This window comes from Sus scrofa, chromosome 2, assembly GCF_000003025.6.
Source record: "Sus scrofa isolate TJ Tabasco breed Duroc chromosome 2, Sscrofa11.1, whole genome shotgun sequence".
NCBI classification, from domain to species: Eukaryota; Metazoa; Chordata; class Mammalia; order Artiodactyla; family Suidae; genus Sus; species Sus scrofa.
Genome location: NC_010444.4, coordinates 44,678,407 through 44,694,877, shown reverse-complemented (window position 1 = coordinate 44,694,877; position 16,471 = coordinate 44,678,407). Strand labels below are relative to the sequence as shown.

Below are 16,471 nucleotides of genomic sequence, written 5' to 3'. Positions count from 1 at the left end.
GTCCATCTGGTCTAGTGCTTCATTCAGGGTCTGTGTTTCCTTGTGATTGTCTCTCTGGATCATCTGTCCATTGCTGTAAGTGGGGTGTTAAAGTCCCCCACTATGATCATGTTATTATTGATTTGTCCTTTTAAGGTTGTTAGTTGCTTTAAATATTGTGGTGAACCTATGTTGGGTGCGTAGATATTTAAAATTGTTACATCTTCTTCTTGAATTGATCCTTGGATCATTATGTAGTGACCTTACTTGTCCCTTAAAATGTTCTTCATTTTAAAGTCTATTTTGTCTCTTACGAGTATTGCTACTCCAGCTTTCTTTTGATTCCCAGTTGCATGGAATATTTCCTTCCATCCTCTCACTTTCAATTTGTATGTGTCCCTAGAAGTGAAGTGGGTCTCTTGAAGACAGCATATATATGGGTCTTGTTTTTATATCCATTCAGCCAATCTATGTCTTTTGGTTGGGGCGTTTAGTCCATTAACATTTAAGGTAATTATTGATGTGTATGTTCTTATTGCCATTTAATTAATTGCTTTGGATTTGTTTTTGTTGCTCTTTTTTCTTCCCTTTTTCTCTTGTTCTCTCCTCTTCTGGTTTGATGACTATCTTTAGTGTTGTATTTGAGTTGATTTTTCTTATTTGTTTGTGTTATTTGATTTTGTAGTTATCTAATTGATAGATTTTTCTTCTCTTTCTATATACATATATATATATATATATATGGGTTCCCTTGTATGTTGTTTGTTTCTTTTCTCTAACTGCTTTCAAGATTTTCTCTTTGTCTTTAATTTTGGTCAGTTTGATTAATATGTGTGTTGGGGTGTTCCTCCTTGGGTTTATTTTATATGGTACTTGTTGTGCTTCCTGGAATTGAGTGAGTGGTTCCTTTCCCATGTTGTGGAAGTTTTCGGCCATTATCTCTTGGAATATTTTTTTCTGTCCCCTTCTCTCTCTCTTCTCCTTCTGGCACCCCTATAATACAGACGTTGGTGCATTTAACATTGTCCCAGAGTTCTCTGAGACTCTCTTCATTTGTTTTCAATCTTTTTTCTCTTTTCTGTTCTGCATCCGTAATTTCCACTAATCTGTCCTCCACCTCGCTTATTCGTTCTTCTGCCTCCTGTATTCTGCTGTTGGTTGCTTCTAGTGAATTTTTTATTTTAGTTATTATATTTTATATCTCTTCTTGTTTAAGTTTTACATCTTGTATCTCTTTGCTCAGTGTTTCCTTCATCTTTGCCTCCAGTTTATTTCCAATGTCTTGCATCATCTTCAGCATCAACAATCTAAAGTCTTTTTCCCGGAGGCTGAGAATCTCCTGATCACTTAGCTGATTTTATGGGGTTTTTTCTTTCTCCCTCATCTGAGTTATAGTTCTCTGTCTTTTCATTTTTATAGATTTTTGGTGTGGTGACCTTTTTACAGAGAATAGAGTTGTAGCCTCTCTTACTTCTGGTGTCTGCCCCCCTTGTGGCTGAAGTTGGTATGGGGGCTTGCTGTAGGCTTCCTGATGGGAGGGACTGATGTCTGCCCATTGGTAGGTGGAGCTGATTCTAATCCCTCTGGTGGGCGGGACTTTGTCTCTGGATGAGATTAGAGGAGGCTGTGTGCCTGGGGGATCTTTAGGCAACCTATTTACTGATGGGTGGGGCTATGATCCCACCTGGATTGTTGTTTGCCCCTGGGGCTTCTCAGTGCTGACTGACAGGTGGGGCCAGATTTTCCCAAAATGGCCACCTCCAGAGAAAGGTATGCTGCTGAATATTCCTGAGAGCTTTGCTTCCAATGTCCTTCCCCCACAACAAGCCACATTCACCCCTGTTTTCCCAGGAGGTCCTCCAAGAACTGCAGTCAGTTTTAACCCAGATTTCTATGGAGACTTTGCTTTGCCCTGGGACCCAGTGCACGTGAAAATCTGTGTGTGCCTTTTAAGAATGGGGTCTCCATTTCCCCCAGTCCCATGGAGTTCCTGTACACAAGCCCCACTGACCTTCAATGCCAGATGTTCCAGGGGCTCTTTTTCCCAGTGCCAGATCCTGTGGCAATTTGATGTGGGGCTCAGAACTCTCACTCCTGTAGGTGAGTCTCTGTGAACCATTTAGTTTCCAGTCTGTGGGGCTTCCCACATGTGAGGTATGGGGTTGCTTATATAGCATAATCACCCCTCCTACCTTTTGATGTGGCCTCCTCTTTGTCTTCTGGAGTAGAATATCTTCTATAAGGTTCCTGGTCCATTTGGTTGAAGATTGCTCAGCATGTAGTTGCAAATTTTGTTGTTTTAGGAGAGAAGTTGAGCTCCAGTCCTTGTATTCCGCCATCGTAATCCCATCTCCCAGCAGTTCATTATTTTATCATATTACTATATCAACGTTATAATGACAATCTATTTGGAGCATATAACATATCTCGTTTTTGTACAATTAAAAGAAATACAGATATAAAAATAGTTTTGAAATATTTCTTTTTTCTTCCCCAAAGTGGGATTAACAGCTATATCCCTACTGTGCTTTTTAGAAAGGTTTTCTTAATTTGAGTACTATAGCAACATTCCAGTATCTGTTTACCAGTTATACTAACATTGAGTTTTTCTCACTTTTACTTTTGATAGTAGAGAGAATTTTTACCTCATCATTGTTTTATGTTTTATTTTAGTTTAGTTTTGTCTTTTTAGGGCCACCCCTGTGGCATATGGAAGTTCCCAGGCTAGGGTTCAAATCCAGAACTGCAGCTGCTGGCTTATGCCATAGCCACAGCAATGCAGGATTCCATCCACATCTGTGACCTGCACCACAGCTCATGGCAATACTAGATCCTCAACCCACTGAGGGAGGCCAGGGATTGAAACCACATCCTCATGAATGGGCCACTGTGGGAACTCCCCCTCATCATTGTTTTAAATTCAGATTCCTTAATTATTAGTGAGGCAAGGAATGTTGTCAAGTGTTTATTTCTCAAGTTATTTATTAATATTTTTGTATTTTTTGTATTGATGTATTTTGACTATCTCTCAGAAGGGGAACTGATCTTTCACATTTTTATCAGTTCCTTATATACTATAGATAAAAGATGTAATTTGACATTTGTTTTCAGTGGTTTCTCATCCATTGCTCTTCATCTCAAATTTATTTTTTAATTAAATAGCTGGCTTTGTTTTATAGCATAAACTCCATTGACCTTGGCATTAATGATTTCTTTAAATGCTTCAATATTCCAAGATTGATGTGTTGTTTTCTATTGAGAAAAGTATATTATTGTATTATCTTCTATATTTTATGATAAATTTTTGAAATTTTTACCTTCAAATGAAAATAGATTTCGGGAGTTCCCGTCGTGGCGCAGTGGTTAACGAATCCGACTAGGAACCATGAGGTTGCGGGTTCGGTCCCTGCCCTTGCTCAGTGGGTTAACGATCCGGCGTTGCCGTGAGCTGTGGTGTAGGTTGCAGATGCGGCTCGGATCCCTCGTTGCTGTGGCTCTGGCGTAGGCCGGTGTCTATGGCTCCGATTCGACCCCTAGCCTGGGAATCTCCATATGCCGCGAGAGCGGCCCAAAGAAATAGCAAAAACAGACAAAAAAAAAAAAAAAAAAAAGAAAATAGATTTCTGTTTAACTATTTAATGCCTCCAAACCTATTGTATTATATAGTATAAAGTCCAGTCATATATACTGCTTCTTGGCCTTTTGGCTAAGATCAAGTGTAAAGTATGGTCATATAATTAGATTATTTTAAATGATATCAAGTTTCTCCCATATTGTTTAATAGAGATTCAGTTATTTGTTGCTTATTTCACCAAATTTTTCATGTATTAATTTATTGTATAGACTTGGATTTATTTCTGAAGTTTCTGATTTGGTCAGTAGGTCTACTTAAAAACAAAATAGTATTATAAGATCCTTCCTTTTTTTTTTAGGGCTGCACCTGTGGCATATGAAAGGAAGTTCCCAGGCTAGGGGTTAAATCAGGGCTGCAGCTGCTGGCCTACAACACAGCTCACAGCAATGCCAAAGATCCTTCCCTCTTATGTTCCTTCCCTTAAGTGAAGTAATTTTGATTTTAAAAAAATATGCGTATGACCATAGGTATGTGCATATGAATACAGAGGCATTACAAAAGGCCTGGAAGATTAACCTTGGATGGTTGGATTACAGATTCACTTTAGATTTTTCTTGCCATTTACCTATGAATTCTCATACATATTACATTACAATGGACCCATATCACTTCAGGGCTTAAAAAAGGAGAAACTCTGCATATAAAATGAAGAAAAAAATTAATTGCAAAATAAAAGACAACTATTAATAAAATAAAAAGAAGAAGGGTGAAGGTTAGGGAATATGTCACATTAGGGGCAAACTCAGATACATGGTGACCTCTCACATTCCTTTATATGACTATACTTGACACTCTTCAGCCTTTTCTGTAAGGATCGCTCTGCATAGCTACCCCTGCTATTTCTGAAATGCCCACTTCCATCTCAGTCTGTCTCTGATCTGTTCCTGGAATCTACTCCTTGTGACTGCAGCTGTACTTGTACCTACCTTTGGTTTTCAACCCCATTGGCTCCCATAGTGACCTATCACTGATTTCTTTCCGAATTTCTTTTTTTTTTTCTCTCTCTCTCTGTTTTGCTTTTTGTTTTTTCTTTTTAGGGCCACACTGGTGGCCTATGGAGGTTCCCAGGCTAGGGGTCGAATTGGAGCTACAGCTGCCATCCTATACCACAGCCACAGTGGCTCCAGATCCAAGCCCTGTCTGTGACCTATACCACAGCTACAGCAATGCCAGATCCTTAACCAACTAAGAGAGGCCAGGGATCGCACCTGCAAACTCATGGTTCCTAGTCAGATTTGTTTCTACTGTGCCACGACGGGAACTCCATTTCTGAACTTCTGATTTCAGACCTCGCTGTTTGAATGTGAGTATCTCTGCTCAAATCTCTTTGTAGCCCTTCCTCAATTGTTAATCCTTTCCACCCCCCGAATTGCCCAACCACACCCCGATCCACCAGCTTCTGGCCAGTCCTATTCTCAGTTGCACCAGAAAGTTTGGGGTGACAGACCATCTGCTGAAAATAGCCATGCCCTGGACCAGAGGTGGATACCGGCTCATGAGAGAAACAGCTTATGATTTGTGTGCACTTTGGCTCAAAAAAACCAAACTAAGGTCAGCCTTGGAATTCACAATGTAGCAATCAGGGTCTCGTCAAGAAAACAAACTACTGTAGTCAGGTTAAACAGAAGAAATTTAATTCAAGGAGTTTGTTAAACCACTGTTGGAAAGCTGTAAACATAGAAAAAGAGAAATCTCCGAAAACCAGAGATTCATATTTCAGGAAGCAGCTGAAGAGACTGGGAGAACCAAAGTGAAGATGGGTTTTGAACATCCTTCAGAGCTGCCGCTACTTCAGGCGCTGGGATGGAGGAGCAGATAGGAAGTGGTGTGAAGTGTCACCCAACTAGTGCTCACACCTTAGAGGGGTATCAGGAACAATTCTTGAGATATGAAGAGAATTCCCTTGGTTCATGGTTTTAGTGCAGTGAGATCTGGGTCTAGTTTTTCTTTGTTTCAATCCTTAGATGAGGTGAAATTTCTTGTTATATCCTTAAAATAACCGTCTTTTACCCGAACTACCTTGAAGGAAGTCCCTGTGTCTTGGAAACAAACAAACAAAAAGCCCTCCCAAGACACCTATTGCCTCTGACTCTTCCCTCATCTCTTCACCATGCTGACTCAGAACAGCCCCTTCAATTGGGAACCGAACTGCCTAGGAGTTTTGATCATTGCTGCTATCTGACATCACCATGTTTTTAAATCCAGGAAAGGGAAGTTCTGCACCATTATTGTTTTTCTTCCCAGAACACTAACTTTTTTTTTTTTTTTTTTTGATCGTTTTTGCTATTTCTTGGGCTGTTGCCACAGCATATGGAGGTTCCCAGGCTAGGGGTCCAATGGGAGCTGTAGCTGCCGGCCTACACCAGAGCCACAGCAACGCAGGATCTGAGCCTCGTCTGTGACCTACACCACAGCTCATGGCAATGCCGGATCCTTAACCCACTGCGAAAGTCTAGGGATCGAACCCACAACCTCATGGTTCCTAGTCAGATTCGTTAACCACTGAGCCATGATGGAACTCTGAGCACTTTTTTGTGTGTTTCTTTTTGAGGGCATTTTACAATTATTTTGTCAAGTTCTAGTTTATAAAACTCTTTATGCCCCATTAATTAGCACTGCATTCAGTCTGTGAATGCGAAACGTTACCATATTATTTGTTTAGTCTTTCCAGTTAGGAGCAGGGATAGCTCTCCATCTAGTGATGCCCTTTCAATGTGTCATGAAGGTTTGTAGTTTTCTTTATAGTTCTTGGTGTGTTGACCTTAAAGGACTTTCGGGTCTTGGTTGGAAGCATGATTGCTCTTTTTTTTTTTTTTTCTTTCTTTCTTTCTTTCTTTCTTTTTTTTTTTTTTTTGTCTTTTTAGGGCCGCACTTGTGGCATATGGAGGTTCCCAGGCTAGGGGTCAAACAGCCAGCCTGCGCCACAGCCACACCAGATCTGAGCCAGGTCTGCACCCTACACCACAGCTCACAGCCATGTGGGATCCTTAACCCACTGAGCAAGGCCAGGATCAAACCTGCATCCTCATAATACTAGTCAGTTTTGTTAACCACTGAACCACAACGGGAACTCCGGAAATGTGATTGCTTTTTAACACCTTAGTTTTTGTCTATTGATTGTAACAACTATTTTAAAATCTGTTTTTGTTTCTTGTTGACCATTGTGGAAATGAGGACTTGCCCAGTGTGAGAAGGGATACTTAGCAGAGATGGACTTGCCTCGCTTGTTTGCTTTCACATGTTTGTGTCTCTTGTGGACAGTGTTTGAGTAGTGCCTGGCACTTGTGAACCATGCAAGTGGTGTAACTTTACCATTTTCCTCTATGAATAAGCCAAGTTAATTGATCTATACTCTATTTTTCAGGAGAACTCAGACTAATACACCCAGTTAACATCTTGCAAAATTAAGGTACAGTATCACAACCAAGATATTGGTATTGATATAGAACATTTTCATTACCTCAAGGATCCCTCTTTCATAACTGTACTCACCTCCCTGCCATTCTCCTTACCTCAGCCCAGGCTCTTACCCAGCAACCATCAATTTGTTCTCCATTTCTGTAATTTTGTCATTTCAGGAATGTTCCATGGGGAGTTCTCGCTGTGGTATAGTGGGTTAAGAATCCACCTGCAATGGCTCAGGTCCTGCAGAGGTGCAGTTTTGATCCCTGGCCCAGCACAGTGCATTAAAGGATCCGGTGTTGCTATAGCTGTGATGTAGGTTGTGCCCGTGGCTCAGATTCAGTCCCTGGCCTGGGGGACTGAATTGATTTCTGTTCTTTGTTATTTCCTTCCTTTTGCTTTAGGCTTATATTGCTCTTTTTCTAGATTCTTGTATAGGAGCTTAAATTAAGGATCACAGACTTTTCCTCTTTTCTAATATGCCATGGGTACAGCCAAAAAAAAAAAAAAAAAAGAATGTTCTACAAATGGTATCATACAATAACTTTTTGAGTTTTCTCACTCAGCATAATTCTCTGGAGATTGATTTATCCAGATTTTGCATGTATCAGTTCACCAGTTGAAGTACATCTGTATTGTTTCCAACTTTTGGTTATTGCTATAAACATTCATGTGCAGATTTTTGTGAACATAAGGTATCTCTGGTATAAAAGCCTGGGACTGCAGTTGTGTGATTTCTGGGTGGTATGGTGGTTGCACGTTAGTTCTTATAGAAACTATCAAAGTGTTTTCCAGAGTTCCTTTTTATAGTCCCATCCACGATGTATGAGTGGTCTGGTTTCTCTGCATCCTTACTAGCATTTGGTGTTACTTTTTATTTTAGTTATATTAATAGGTAAGTAGTAAATTTCCTTAATGGGTCTATTTCCTTGAATTGTGCTATTCAAATGATCTATATCATATTGGATAGATTGTGCTAGTTTGTGCTTTTCAAGGAACTGGTCCATTTCATCTAAGTTGTCAAATTTATGTGTACAGAGCTATTCTTAGTATTCCTTTCAAATTCATTGATTTCTGTTCTTTGTTATTTCCTTCCTTTTGCTTTAGGCTTATATTGCTCTTTTTCTAGATTCTTGTATAGGAGCTTAAATTAAGGATCACAGACTTTTCCTCTTTTCTAATATGCATACTTAGTTCTATACATTTCACTGAAAGAGATATTTTATGTTGTGTAGAAAAGTCTTAGTGTACCTGCCATGTTTATAGCTCCCTACTGAGGAATTCAATTCAATTCAGCAAATATTTATGGAGTGCTTGGGCCAAGCACCATTCTAAATCCTTAGTACACATCAGGGAACAAAATAGACAAAGGTCTCTGTCTTTGTGGCGCTTACATTCTAGCAGGAAGAGATAGGCAATAAATAATAGGTGTAATTTACACAGAATGTTAGAAAGTGATAAGTCCAGGAACACAAAGTACGGCAGCGTAAGAGGGAATGGGTATGTGGGGAACTGTAGTGTCTCCTGCTGCAGAACTTACGGTTCTGCATTTAATACTACAGTTGTAGTGTTGAATAGTTTGTTCAGGCAGGCCTTGTGGAGAAGGTGAGATCTGAGTAAAGATCTAAAAGAATTGGTCAAGCCAGTAACTGTATAAAGTGTGCTTCAGGACAGACGGGGCAGCTAGAGCAAGGGCCGTGTGGTGGGGGCATGCGTGGACTAGAGGAAAAGCAAAGAGGCAGGTGGGGCTGAAGTGGAGTGAGTAAGGGGGAAAGTGGTAGAGATGAGGTCAAGGTATACTGGAGGCTAGGTCTTTAGCTCTTTCTCTGAGTGAAATCGGGAGCCTTTGCAGTACTTGAAGCAAAGGAATGATATGAACTGATTCGGGTGTTAAAAGAATCACTCTGGCTACTATTAGCTGTATTTTCACTACTTCTCATTTGCATTGTGTAGAAGCAAGTGACCTCTTAGCAGGCTACTGAAGCAAAGCAAGTAAGAAGAGTATGGTTTTGAGCAAAGTGGTAGCAGCGGGAATGGTGAGAAAGCGATTACATTCTAAACATCTTTTGAAAGTAGAACTAATAGGATTTTTTCATAGATTGGACTTGGGGTGATAGGAAAAGATAGCATCTGAATAATCAGCTTGATATAAAACTTTAAACTTAGTTTGACCACACTTAATGCCATATGCACTCCTCTAACCCCCACAACCTGGCCTAACTTGTTGGACAGTGGCAGGCACTTACCTGGGAGCAGCTGGTCAATAGTTGGATATTAGCCTTTAATGGTATCCTGGCATGACAGTTTTGCACAGATAAATAGCAATTAACTGTACCAATGATTTTTTTTTCTTTCAGGAATCAGAACTGGAGAGAATAAATCATCAGTGCCATCATCATCAGTGAGAGCAGAAGCTGAAAGACTTGGAGAGAAGTCAGTGTTGAGACTTCATGAGTAAGTAGAAACTAGAAATAAGCAAGAGCTCTGAGCAAACAAAACCCATGAGGCAGCAAAAAGATAAACAGAGTAATGACAGAAGTGATAGAAGATAACTAAGAAAGCATCAGATTCTCAGGAAATAGAGTCAGTGGCCCTGCCTGGGTCACAGGCCAACCCTGGAGCCTGACATACAGTAAGCTCCTCTGTTACCACAAGTGGGAGTGTGTAGCAGACAGGCAAAAATGACTGGTGTGCACCAGCCAGGTGGAGTCAGGCTGGAGTCAGCTCCACGGAAACCAGAACCACACGAGTCAAAATTATGAGGGTGCAAGGAAGCCAGAAAAATCTGAGGAAACCTGTCTGCTGAGAGAGGTAGAAACATATAGCATATGCTCAGAAACGAGCAGAGCTGGGGGGTGATGCAACCATGTGACAGATGGAACTACAGCTAATCTTCCTGTTTCAGTCTCATCCCAGGGTGTCCTCTCTGTGCTGATTCTTGCACTTTAGTGCCCCCAGAGAGTGCCTTTTGTTCATAGATCTCCTTTTCTTTTTTCTTTTTTTAAATTGAGTATAGTTGATTTACCCATATTATGTTAGTTTCAGGTGTACAATTAGTGGTTCAATATTTTTATACATTATACTCCATCTAAAGTTATTACAAAGTAATGGCTATATTTTCTTGTGTTATACAATATATCCTTGTTGTTCATTTGCTTTACACATAGTAGTTGGTATCTTTTACTCCTCTACCCCACTTGTAACTACTAGTTTGTTCTCTATATCTGGGAGTCTGTTTCTGTTTTGTTGTATTCATTTGTTTTACTTTTTAGGTTCCACAAATAAGTGACAACATATGGTATTTGTCTTTGTCTGACTTATTTCACTAAGCATATTACCCTGTGGGTCCACCCACACTGTTGCAAATGGCAGTGTTTTATTCTTTTTAAGACTAATATTCCATTTTATATACATGCCACATCTTATGTATCATTCATCTGTTGATGGTCACTTAGGTTGCTTTCCTCAGACTACCTCTTTTTCTACTTGAGCTTGTGTAGGTAGTTTTTGATTTATGCTCCAGGAATAAAGAAGGCACATTTTGTCGGAAGTCTCTTGGTATCTACTTATCTCTCAGGATTGAGCATGGCAGACAAGGTACAAAAAGTGAAAATGCAAGTATGTGGTATAAAGAGGCACTAACTAGAATCATGTGGTGCATTGTGCATACTTTCATTTAATCTGTATTGTGAGGGAGGTACCATCACCGAGGTCGACCAGAGGGTAAGTACAGTCCATCCTCACTATCTGTGGATTCCGTATTTGCAAATTTGCCTACTCACTAAAATTTATTTGTAACCCCAAATCACTACTCTCAGCACTTTAGTTATTCACAGACAGTGCAGAGCAGTGAAAAAACATGAGTTGTCCTAGGTGCATATTCCCAGCTGAAGCAAACAAGACAACTGCTCTCCCTTCTTGTTTCAGATTACACTGTAAACAAGTTTTCCTTTTTTTTTTTTTTTTTTTTTTGTCTTTTTTCCTTTTCTAGGGCCACTCCTGAGGCATATGGAGGTTCCCAGGCTAGGGGTCTAATCGGAGCTGTAGCCTACGCCAGAGCCACAGTAACTCAGGATCCAAGCTACGTCTGCAACCCACACCACAGCTCACAGAAATGCCGGATCCTTAACCCACTGAGCAAGGCCAGGTATTGAACTCGCAACCTCATGGTTCCTAGTCGGATTCGTTAATCACTGGGCCACGATGGGAACTCCAAGTTTTCCTTTTGTAGTGTGCTTGTTAGACGAGCTTTTTTCAGGTGTGAGTTATAGTGCTGTTGACTGTGAGTTCAATGTTAGCAGGTCAATAATATATTTTAAATAAGGTGTCTTCGAATAGAAACACATAAGACAAAGTTGTGTATTGATTGTTTAATGAATATGTTGTGACTGGAGGCTTGCAGGAACCTAGCCCTGTATTTTTCCTATAAGTAGTAGTTCAGTGTTTGCTAATTCAGTGTTTGCAGAGACTTCATAGAACATAACTACTATGAAAACAAGAATCAGCTGTGACATGTACAGGATCAAATAATTTGTGGAAGAGTTGGTGCCTGCCTCCAAAACCTTCCCTCTGATACTGTACACCTGAGCTCATTCCATCCCACCAGTTACCTTTCAGAAGACAAAGAAAAGCTCCTCAGCTCAGCTTCCAGTGCTCCTTACACTGTATGATGTTGCCTTCCTTAGAACTTGTTGCCTCATTGGGAAATGAACAGGTGGGAAACAACTGTGAAAAATGTAAGATCATCCACCTTAGGGCTGGGATTGTAATCACAGCGAATTTGTCATCACTCATATGGCACTTCAATATATGTGGCAGACATGGCTACTCTATCACAGCCCCTGTTCCTGCTTGCACCCAAATGAAGTGTCCCGATCTTTCTAAAATACAGGACTCTAGGCAGTTACTACCAGTCAATTAGAGGTGGCATCTCAGATGAAACTTTATCTTTCTTGCATGATGACCTGTGTCCTTATAAGATACAGCATTCACTTGGAGGATCTGAGTTGCCAGACTTAAGGAATTTTAGAGTTTATGAAAATGTTACATTCTCTTTCAAAGCCTAGATCCTTATGGCAGCTCTGAGTGTCTGGCTGACTTTGCTTTGGGAGGGCTTCCTGGAATCTTTTACACGAGACTTTGCTTCTGACAGATTCATCTTGATGGGCGCATCCTTCTTGTTCATCTCTCTGTTGCCTATGCCTAGAACACTGTCAGAGAGTTGGTGCTCAATGGTTTTCTTGAAAGAATGCCTGGGCTCCAAGACTGACATCTGTCTTCCCCAGGGAGAAAAAACTCTAATGCAGGCAGTGACAGAATGGAAAGAAGCAGAAGTGGGTATGACAGGGTGTGGAGCTTTTCAGCAAGAGCTTTTTGGAGGAAGCAGTCAAGAAATTGTATATGAAACTGAACTGGAACAGCTTTCTATTGACTCTCTCTGCCTCTTCATTTCTCTACATATTTTCACCTATGGCTTACCTCTTTACCTCCGGTACAATGGATCTGGGAAACCCAAGTAGGAATAGGGTTGAGGCACACAGAGAAGAGGAAGCATGGGGTCTGCTGCTTGAGCTGGGAGCTAGTCTTAACTTTGAACTAAAGGACCCCAGCTTTCAGCTTCTGGACCTGTGGGTACCAGTCTTGCCAAATCTTACATAGGGCTTAGGACACTTACCCTCTTTCTGTCCAGTGAAATACTTCTTCCTTTACCCTACCTTTTTCTTTCTCTCTTTCATAAGTCATGGCAAATGGGGTATGAGAAGAAATAGAGAAGAGGGATGGGAAGTTAGACCAGGAAGAGATGGGTTTATTTGACTGGGAGCCTAAGAAAGGAGTGTGGCATGAGAGTTAGAGTTGAAGGAATATTGCTCGATTTCTGAACCATATTTGTTTTTTTTTTATTACTGGAAGTGATTTTTAGTCAAAATCTCTGCCCTGGTGTGGGGAGAACTAGAGGAAGCTGGAGCTTCCTGTTCTGCAGCTAGTTCTGGAGTAGTGTGGTACTCAAGACAATGGGAAGCAGTGATAAAATACCTAAGGTCATGGACTTCGGAGTAAGACTGAGCTGAGGTACCACTTGTTAGGTCTGTGATTTGGGGCAGGCTCCTTAATCCCTCTGGATTTTAGTTCTTCTATCTGTAAGATGCAGATAATAATGGTATGCACCTTATGGGATTTTGATGATCATGATGATCAAAAAGAAGTGAGGTGTGAAGTGTGCTTAGGAAACGCAAATATTATCTGTTGTTATTAATAATGCTGTCATTTTGTGGTATTTACTTGTACTTGGTGAGATATTTCCTTTTCTTCTCAGCTCTGAGAATGAAAGCAAAATAGAGTTTCCAAGAGTCTATAACAGGAAGATAGGTACTCAGAGGGACATGTGAGTCTGGGTCTGAGAAGCAATCCTGATAGCATAAAGTGTCAGGATGCCTGCAGGATTCCCCAGCAGCACTATAGTGAGAGCTCTGGAGACCATTCGTTCCCAATATCATTTGGTGACTGGCTAGGAAAAGCATGAAAGGCTTACTTTGGGAAAGTGTGCCCACATTGTCTGCTGCCCTACCTTTGTAGGCTTGAAGATATAAGGAGAGGCCATCTCCAAATGACCCAGGAAATGAACCAATGAGCCAGAGAGATGGCTATTAAGCTGTTGCAACCTTGACACATTGGGCTTTACCTCCCCAGATTCTGTGATATTTATTTTCCCTTACCTAGGCTTATGGATACCTCCCCCTGTACCATTGCCTTGTATAATCTCCCATGGTTTGCCCATCACCCATTGTATTAGTTTTCTAATGCTTCTGTATCAAATTATTACAATCTTGGTGGCTTAAACAACACAAATTTATTATCTTAATAGTCCTGTGGGTCATAAAACTAAAATGGGTCTCACTGGGCTAAAATCAAGAGGTCAGCAGGGACATGTTCCTTTCTAGAGGCCCTGGAGGAGACAGTGTTTCCTTACCTTGTCTACCTCTAAAGTCCCCTGTTCTTGGCTCACAGCTCCCATCCATCTTCAAAGCCAGCAATGGCAGGTTGAACCCTCACATTGAGACACTCCAAGCTCTACTTCCATCAAACCATGTCCTTCTGACTCTTCTGCTTCCCTCTTCCACATTTAAGGACCCTTGTGATTACGTTGGGCCTACCTGAATAATGCAGGATCATCTCCTTGTTTTAAGGTCACCAATTAGCAACCTTAATTCTATTTGCAACCTTAATTCCAGCATTCCCTCTTGCCATGTAATACAACACATTTATTGGTCCCAGAGAAAGGGTGTGGATGTCTTTGGGGGCCATTGTTCTGCTTTCAGCAACCGTTATTCATTGTGCCCTGCTCTCAGATTCTAGAATTAGGACTGAAACTAGTAACTCCCTCAGATTCTAGGCTTAAGCCATTCTCTTTGTGGTGGTATTCATGAGTCCCATGCTGAGGAGCTGATCTCTGGCTTGACTGGCTCCCTCCCCCTCACTTAACCTTTATATAAAGTGATCCAAAGTGTCTTATACTGAGCGTGATGGTACTGGCTACTCTGCCCACGTAGGTGGGCAGGAGAATCTATTCTTTATTTTTTCAACAACATCCAGATTCTTTACTGGGATAGCAAGGCTAGTAGATCCACTTTTCTTTGATTAATATTTTCAAACATAAGAAGCCTACCCACCCATTTTATATCACAGCCTTATCTGATAGTACTTTCTTTCTTTCTTTCTTTTTTTTTTTTTTTTGGCTTTTTAGGGCTGCACCCATGGCATATGAAGGTTCCCAGGCTGGGAGTCCAATCGGAGCTGTAGCAGCCAGCCTACACCACAGCAACGTGTGATCCGAGCTGCGTCTGCAACCTGCACCACAGCTCATAGCAACAACAGATCCTTAACCCACTGAGCGAGGCCAGGGATCATACCTGCCTCCTTATGGATGCCAGTCAGGTTCCTTAACCTCTGAGCCACGACGGGAACTTCTGATAGTACTTTCATTTACTCGATTAATGCCTGAGAACATTTTTCACAAACTACAATGATCGTTAGCTGCCAGTTCCTAAAACTACCCAGCAGTGGCCTGTACTTTTTTTAGATTCATGCAGAAGGCACACTCATTTACACACACAGCAGTCAGCATGATGGAAGAAGATGTTAAACTCTATTAAAGGTGTGCCGGATATCATTGTTAGGGGAGGGAAAAGAAGAAAGAGAGCTATCTTTTTTTTTTTTTTTTTGCTTTTGTTAGGGCTGCACCCGAAGCATATGGAGTTTCCCAGGATAGGTGTTGAATTGAAGCCATAGCTGCTGGCCTGCACCACAGCCACAGCAATGCAGGATCTGAGCCGCATCTGCAACGTACACCACAGCTCACGGCAACACCGGATCCTGAACCCACTGATCGAGGCCAGGGATCGAACCTGCATCCTCATGATTCCTAGTTGGATTCATTTCCACTGCGCCACGATGGGAACTCCAAGAGCTAACATTTATTGAGAACCTGCTCTGCGCTGGGAACTTTATATTCATAAATTCACTTTAACACTTATTACAATGCAGGAAAACACCTTTCATCAGCTCCACTTCACAAATGGGAAAATTGAGACTCAAGAGTCACATAGTTGGTAATATCTCTGCATATGACACCTGGATTGTCTGATTCTAAAACATTTTCCCCCCTTCACCTAACCTCTCAAGCTCTTAAAGCAAGAGAATGAACCAGGGTAGGGTGTTCAAACTGATATTAGTGGAGCAAGCCCTAGAGTTCCTTGGAGGTACCCAGGGACTCCTCATGTGGGAGTGAAGGTGCTTGATAAGAGGTAAGATGAGTATTGGGCTGGGTTTTGGGCTCTCCCCATCTTCAGTCAGACCAGCTCTTCTGTTATGAATTTTACATATTGGGACGTGATGTGATATTTCAACAGGAAAAAAGATGGGAAGTGGTTCTGCTCACATAGCCTCTTGAAGACTACTCATCTGGAAAGTGACCACCACGTCCCTGTGGTTCTAGAAGTCTGTCTCAGTTGTCCTCAGTTAACTGATCATGTCTTGGTTATCCACTGAATGCAATCAGGGGCTATGGAGGGATGGTGTTCTCTAGACTAAAAGAAACCATCCCAGTTAGTGAGAGATGCGGGAATCGTTAAGAGAAAAGGTAAGAATCTTTAGGAACTTGTCTGCACCACAGACAGAAGGTAAGCTACTGGCAGAGGGAAAGTTAGATTCATATTGGAGACGGTGCTGATCAGGCAGTAGATAACAGAAATTTATACAGAAAAGGAAATCCTCACAGCGATGGTGAATTGGGCATGAGGAGGCATACAGGTCTTTTGAAAATCCTCCCTTTCAGGGACTGTGTCTGGTTATGTTATTGGTACACTCCTGAGAGGCAGCCTAGACATGACACTGACTGGCTCAGAATGAGTCAATATGATACTTTCAAAGCAAGCAGAGTCCTATAAAGGAGATAACTTT

General features: G+C 41.3%; 1 long non-coding RNA gene across 2 annotated transcripts in view; it reads left to right on the top strand.

Annotated features, from left to right (window-relative positions):
- LOC106507279 overlaps window positions 1–16,471 on the top strand; it is an 80,317-nt gene that overhangs the window by 45,152 nt on the left and 18,694 nt on the right. The window contains exons 4-5 of one of the 2 annotated variants that reach the window (XR_001303160.2): window positions 6,978–7,022; window positions 9,373–9,469. This is a non-coding gene — a long non-coding RNA (uncharacterized LOC106507279). Of the gene's footprint in view, window positions 1–6,977; window positions 7,023–9,372; window positions 10,991–16,471 lie in introns of those variants that run through there. The other variant, XR_001303159.2, reaches the window with a different exon arrangement.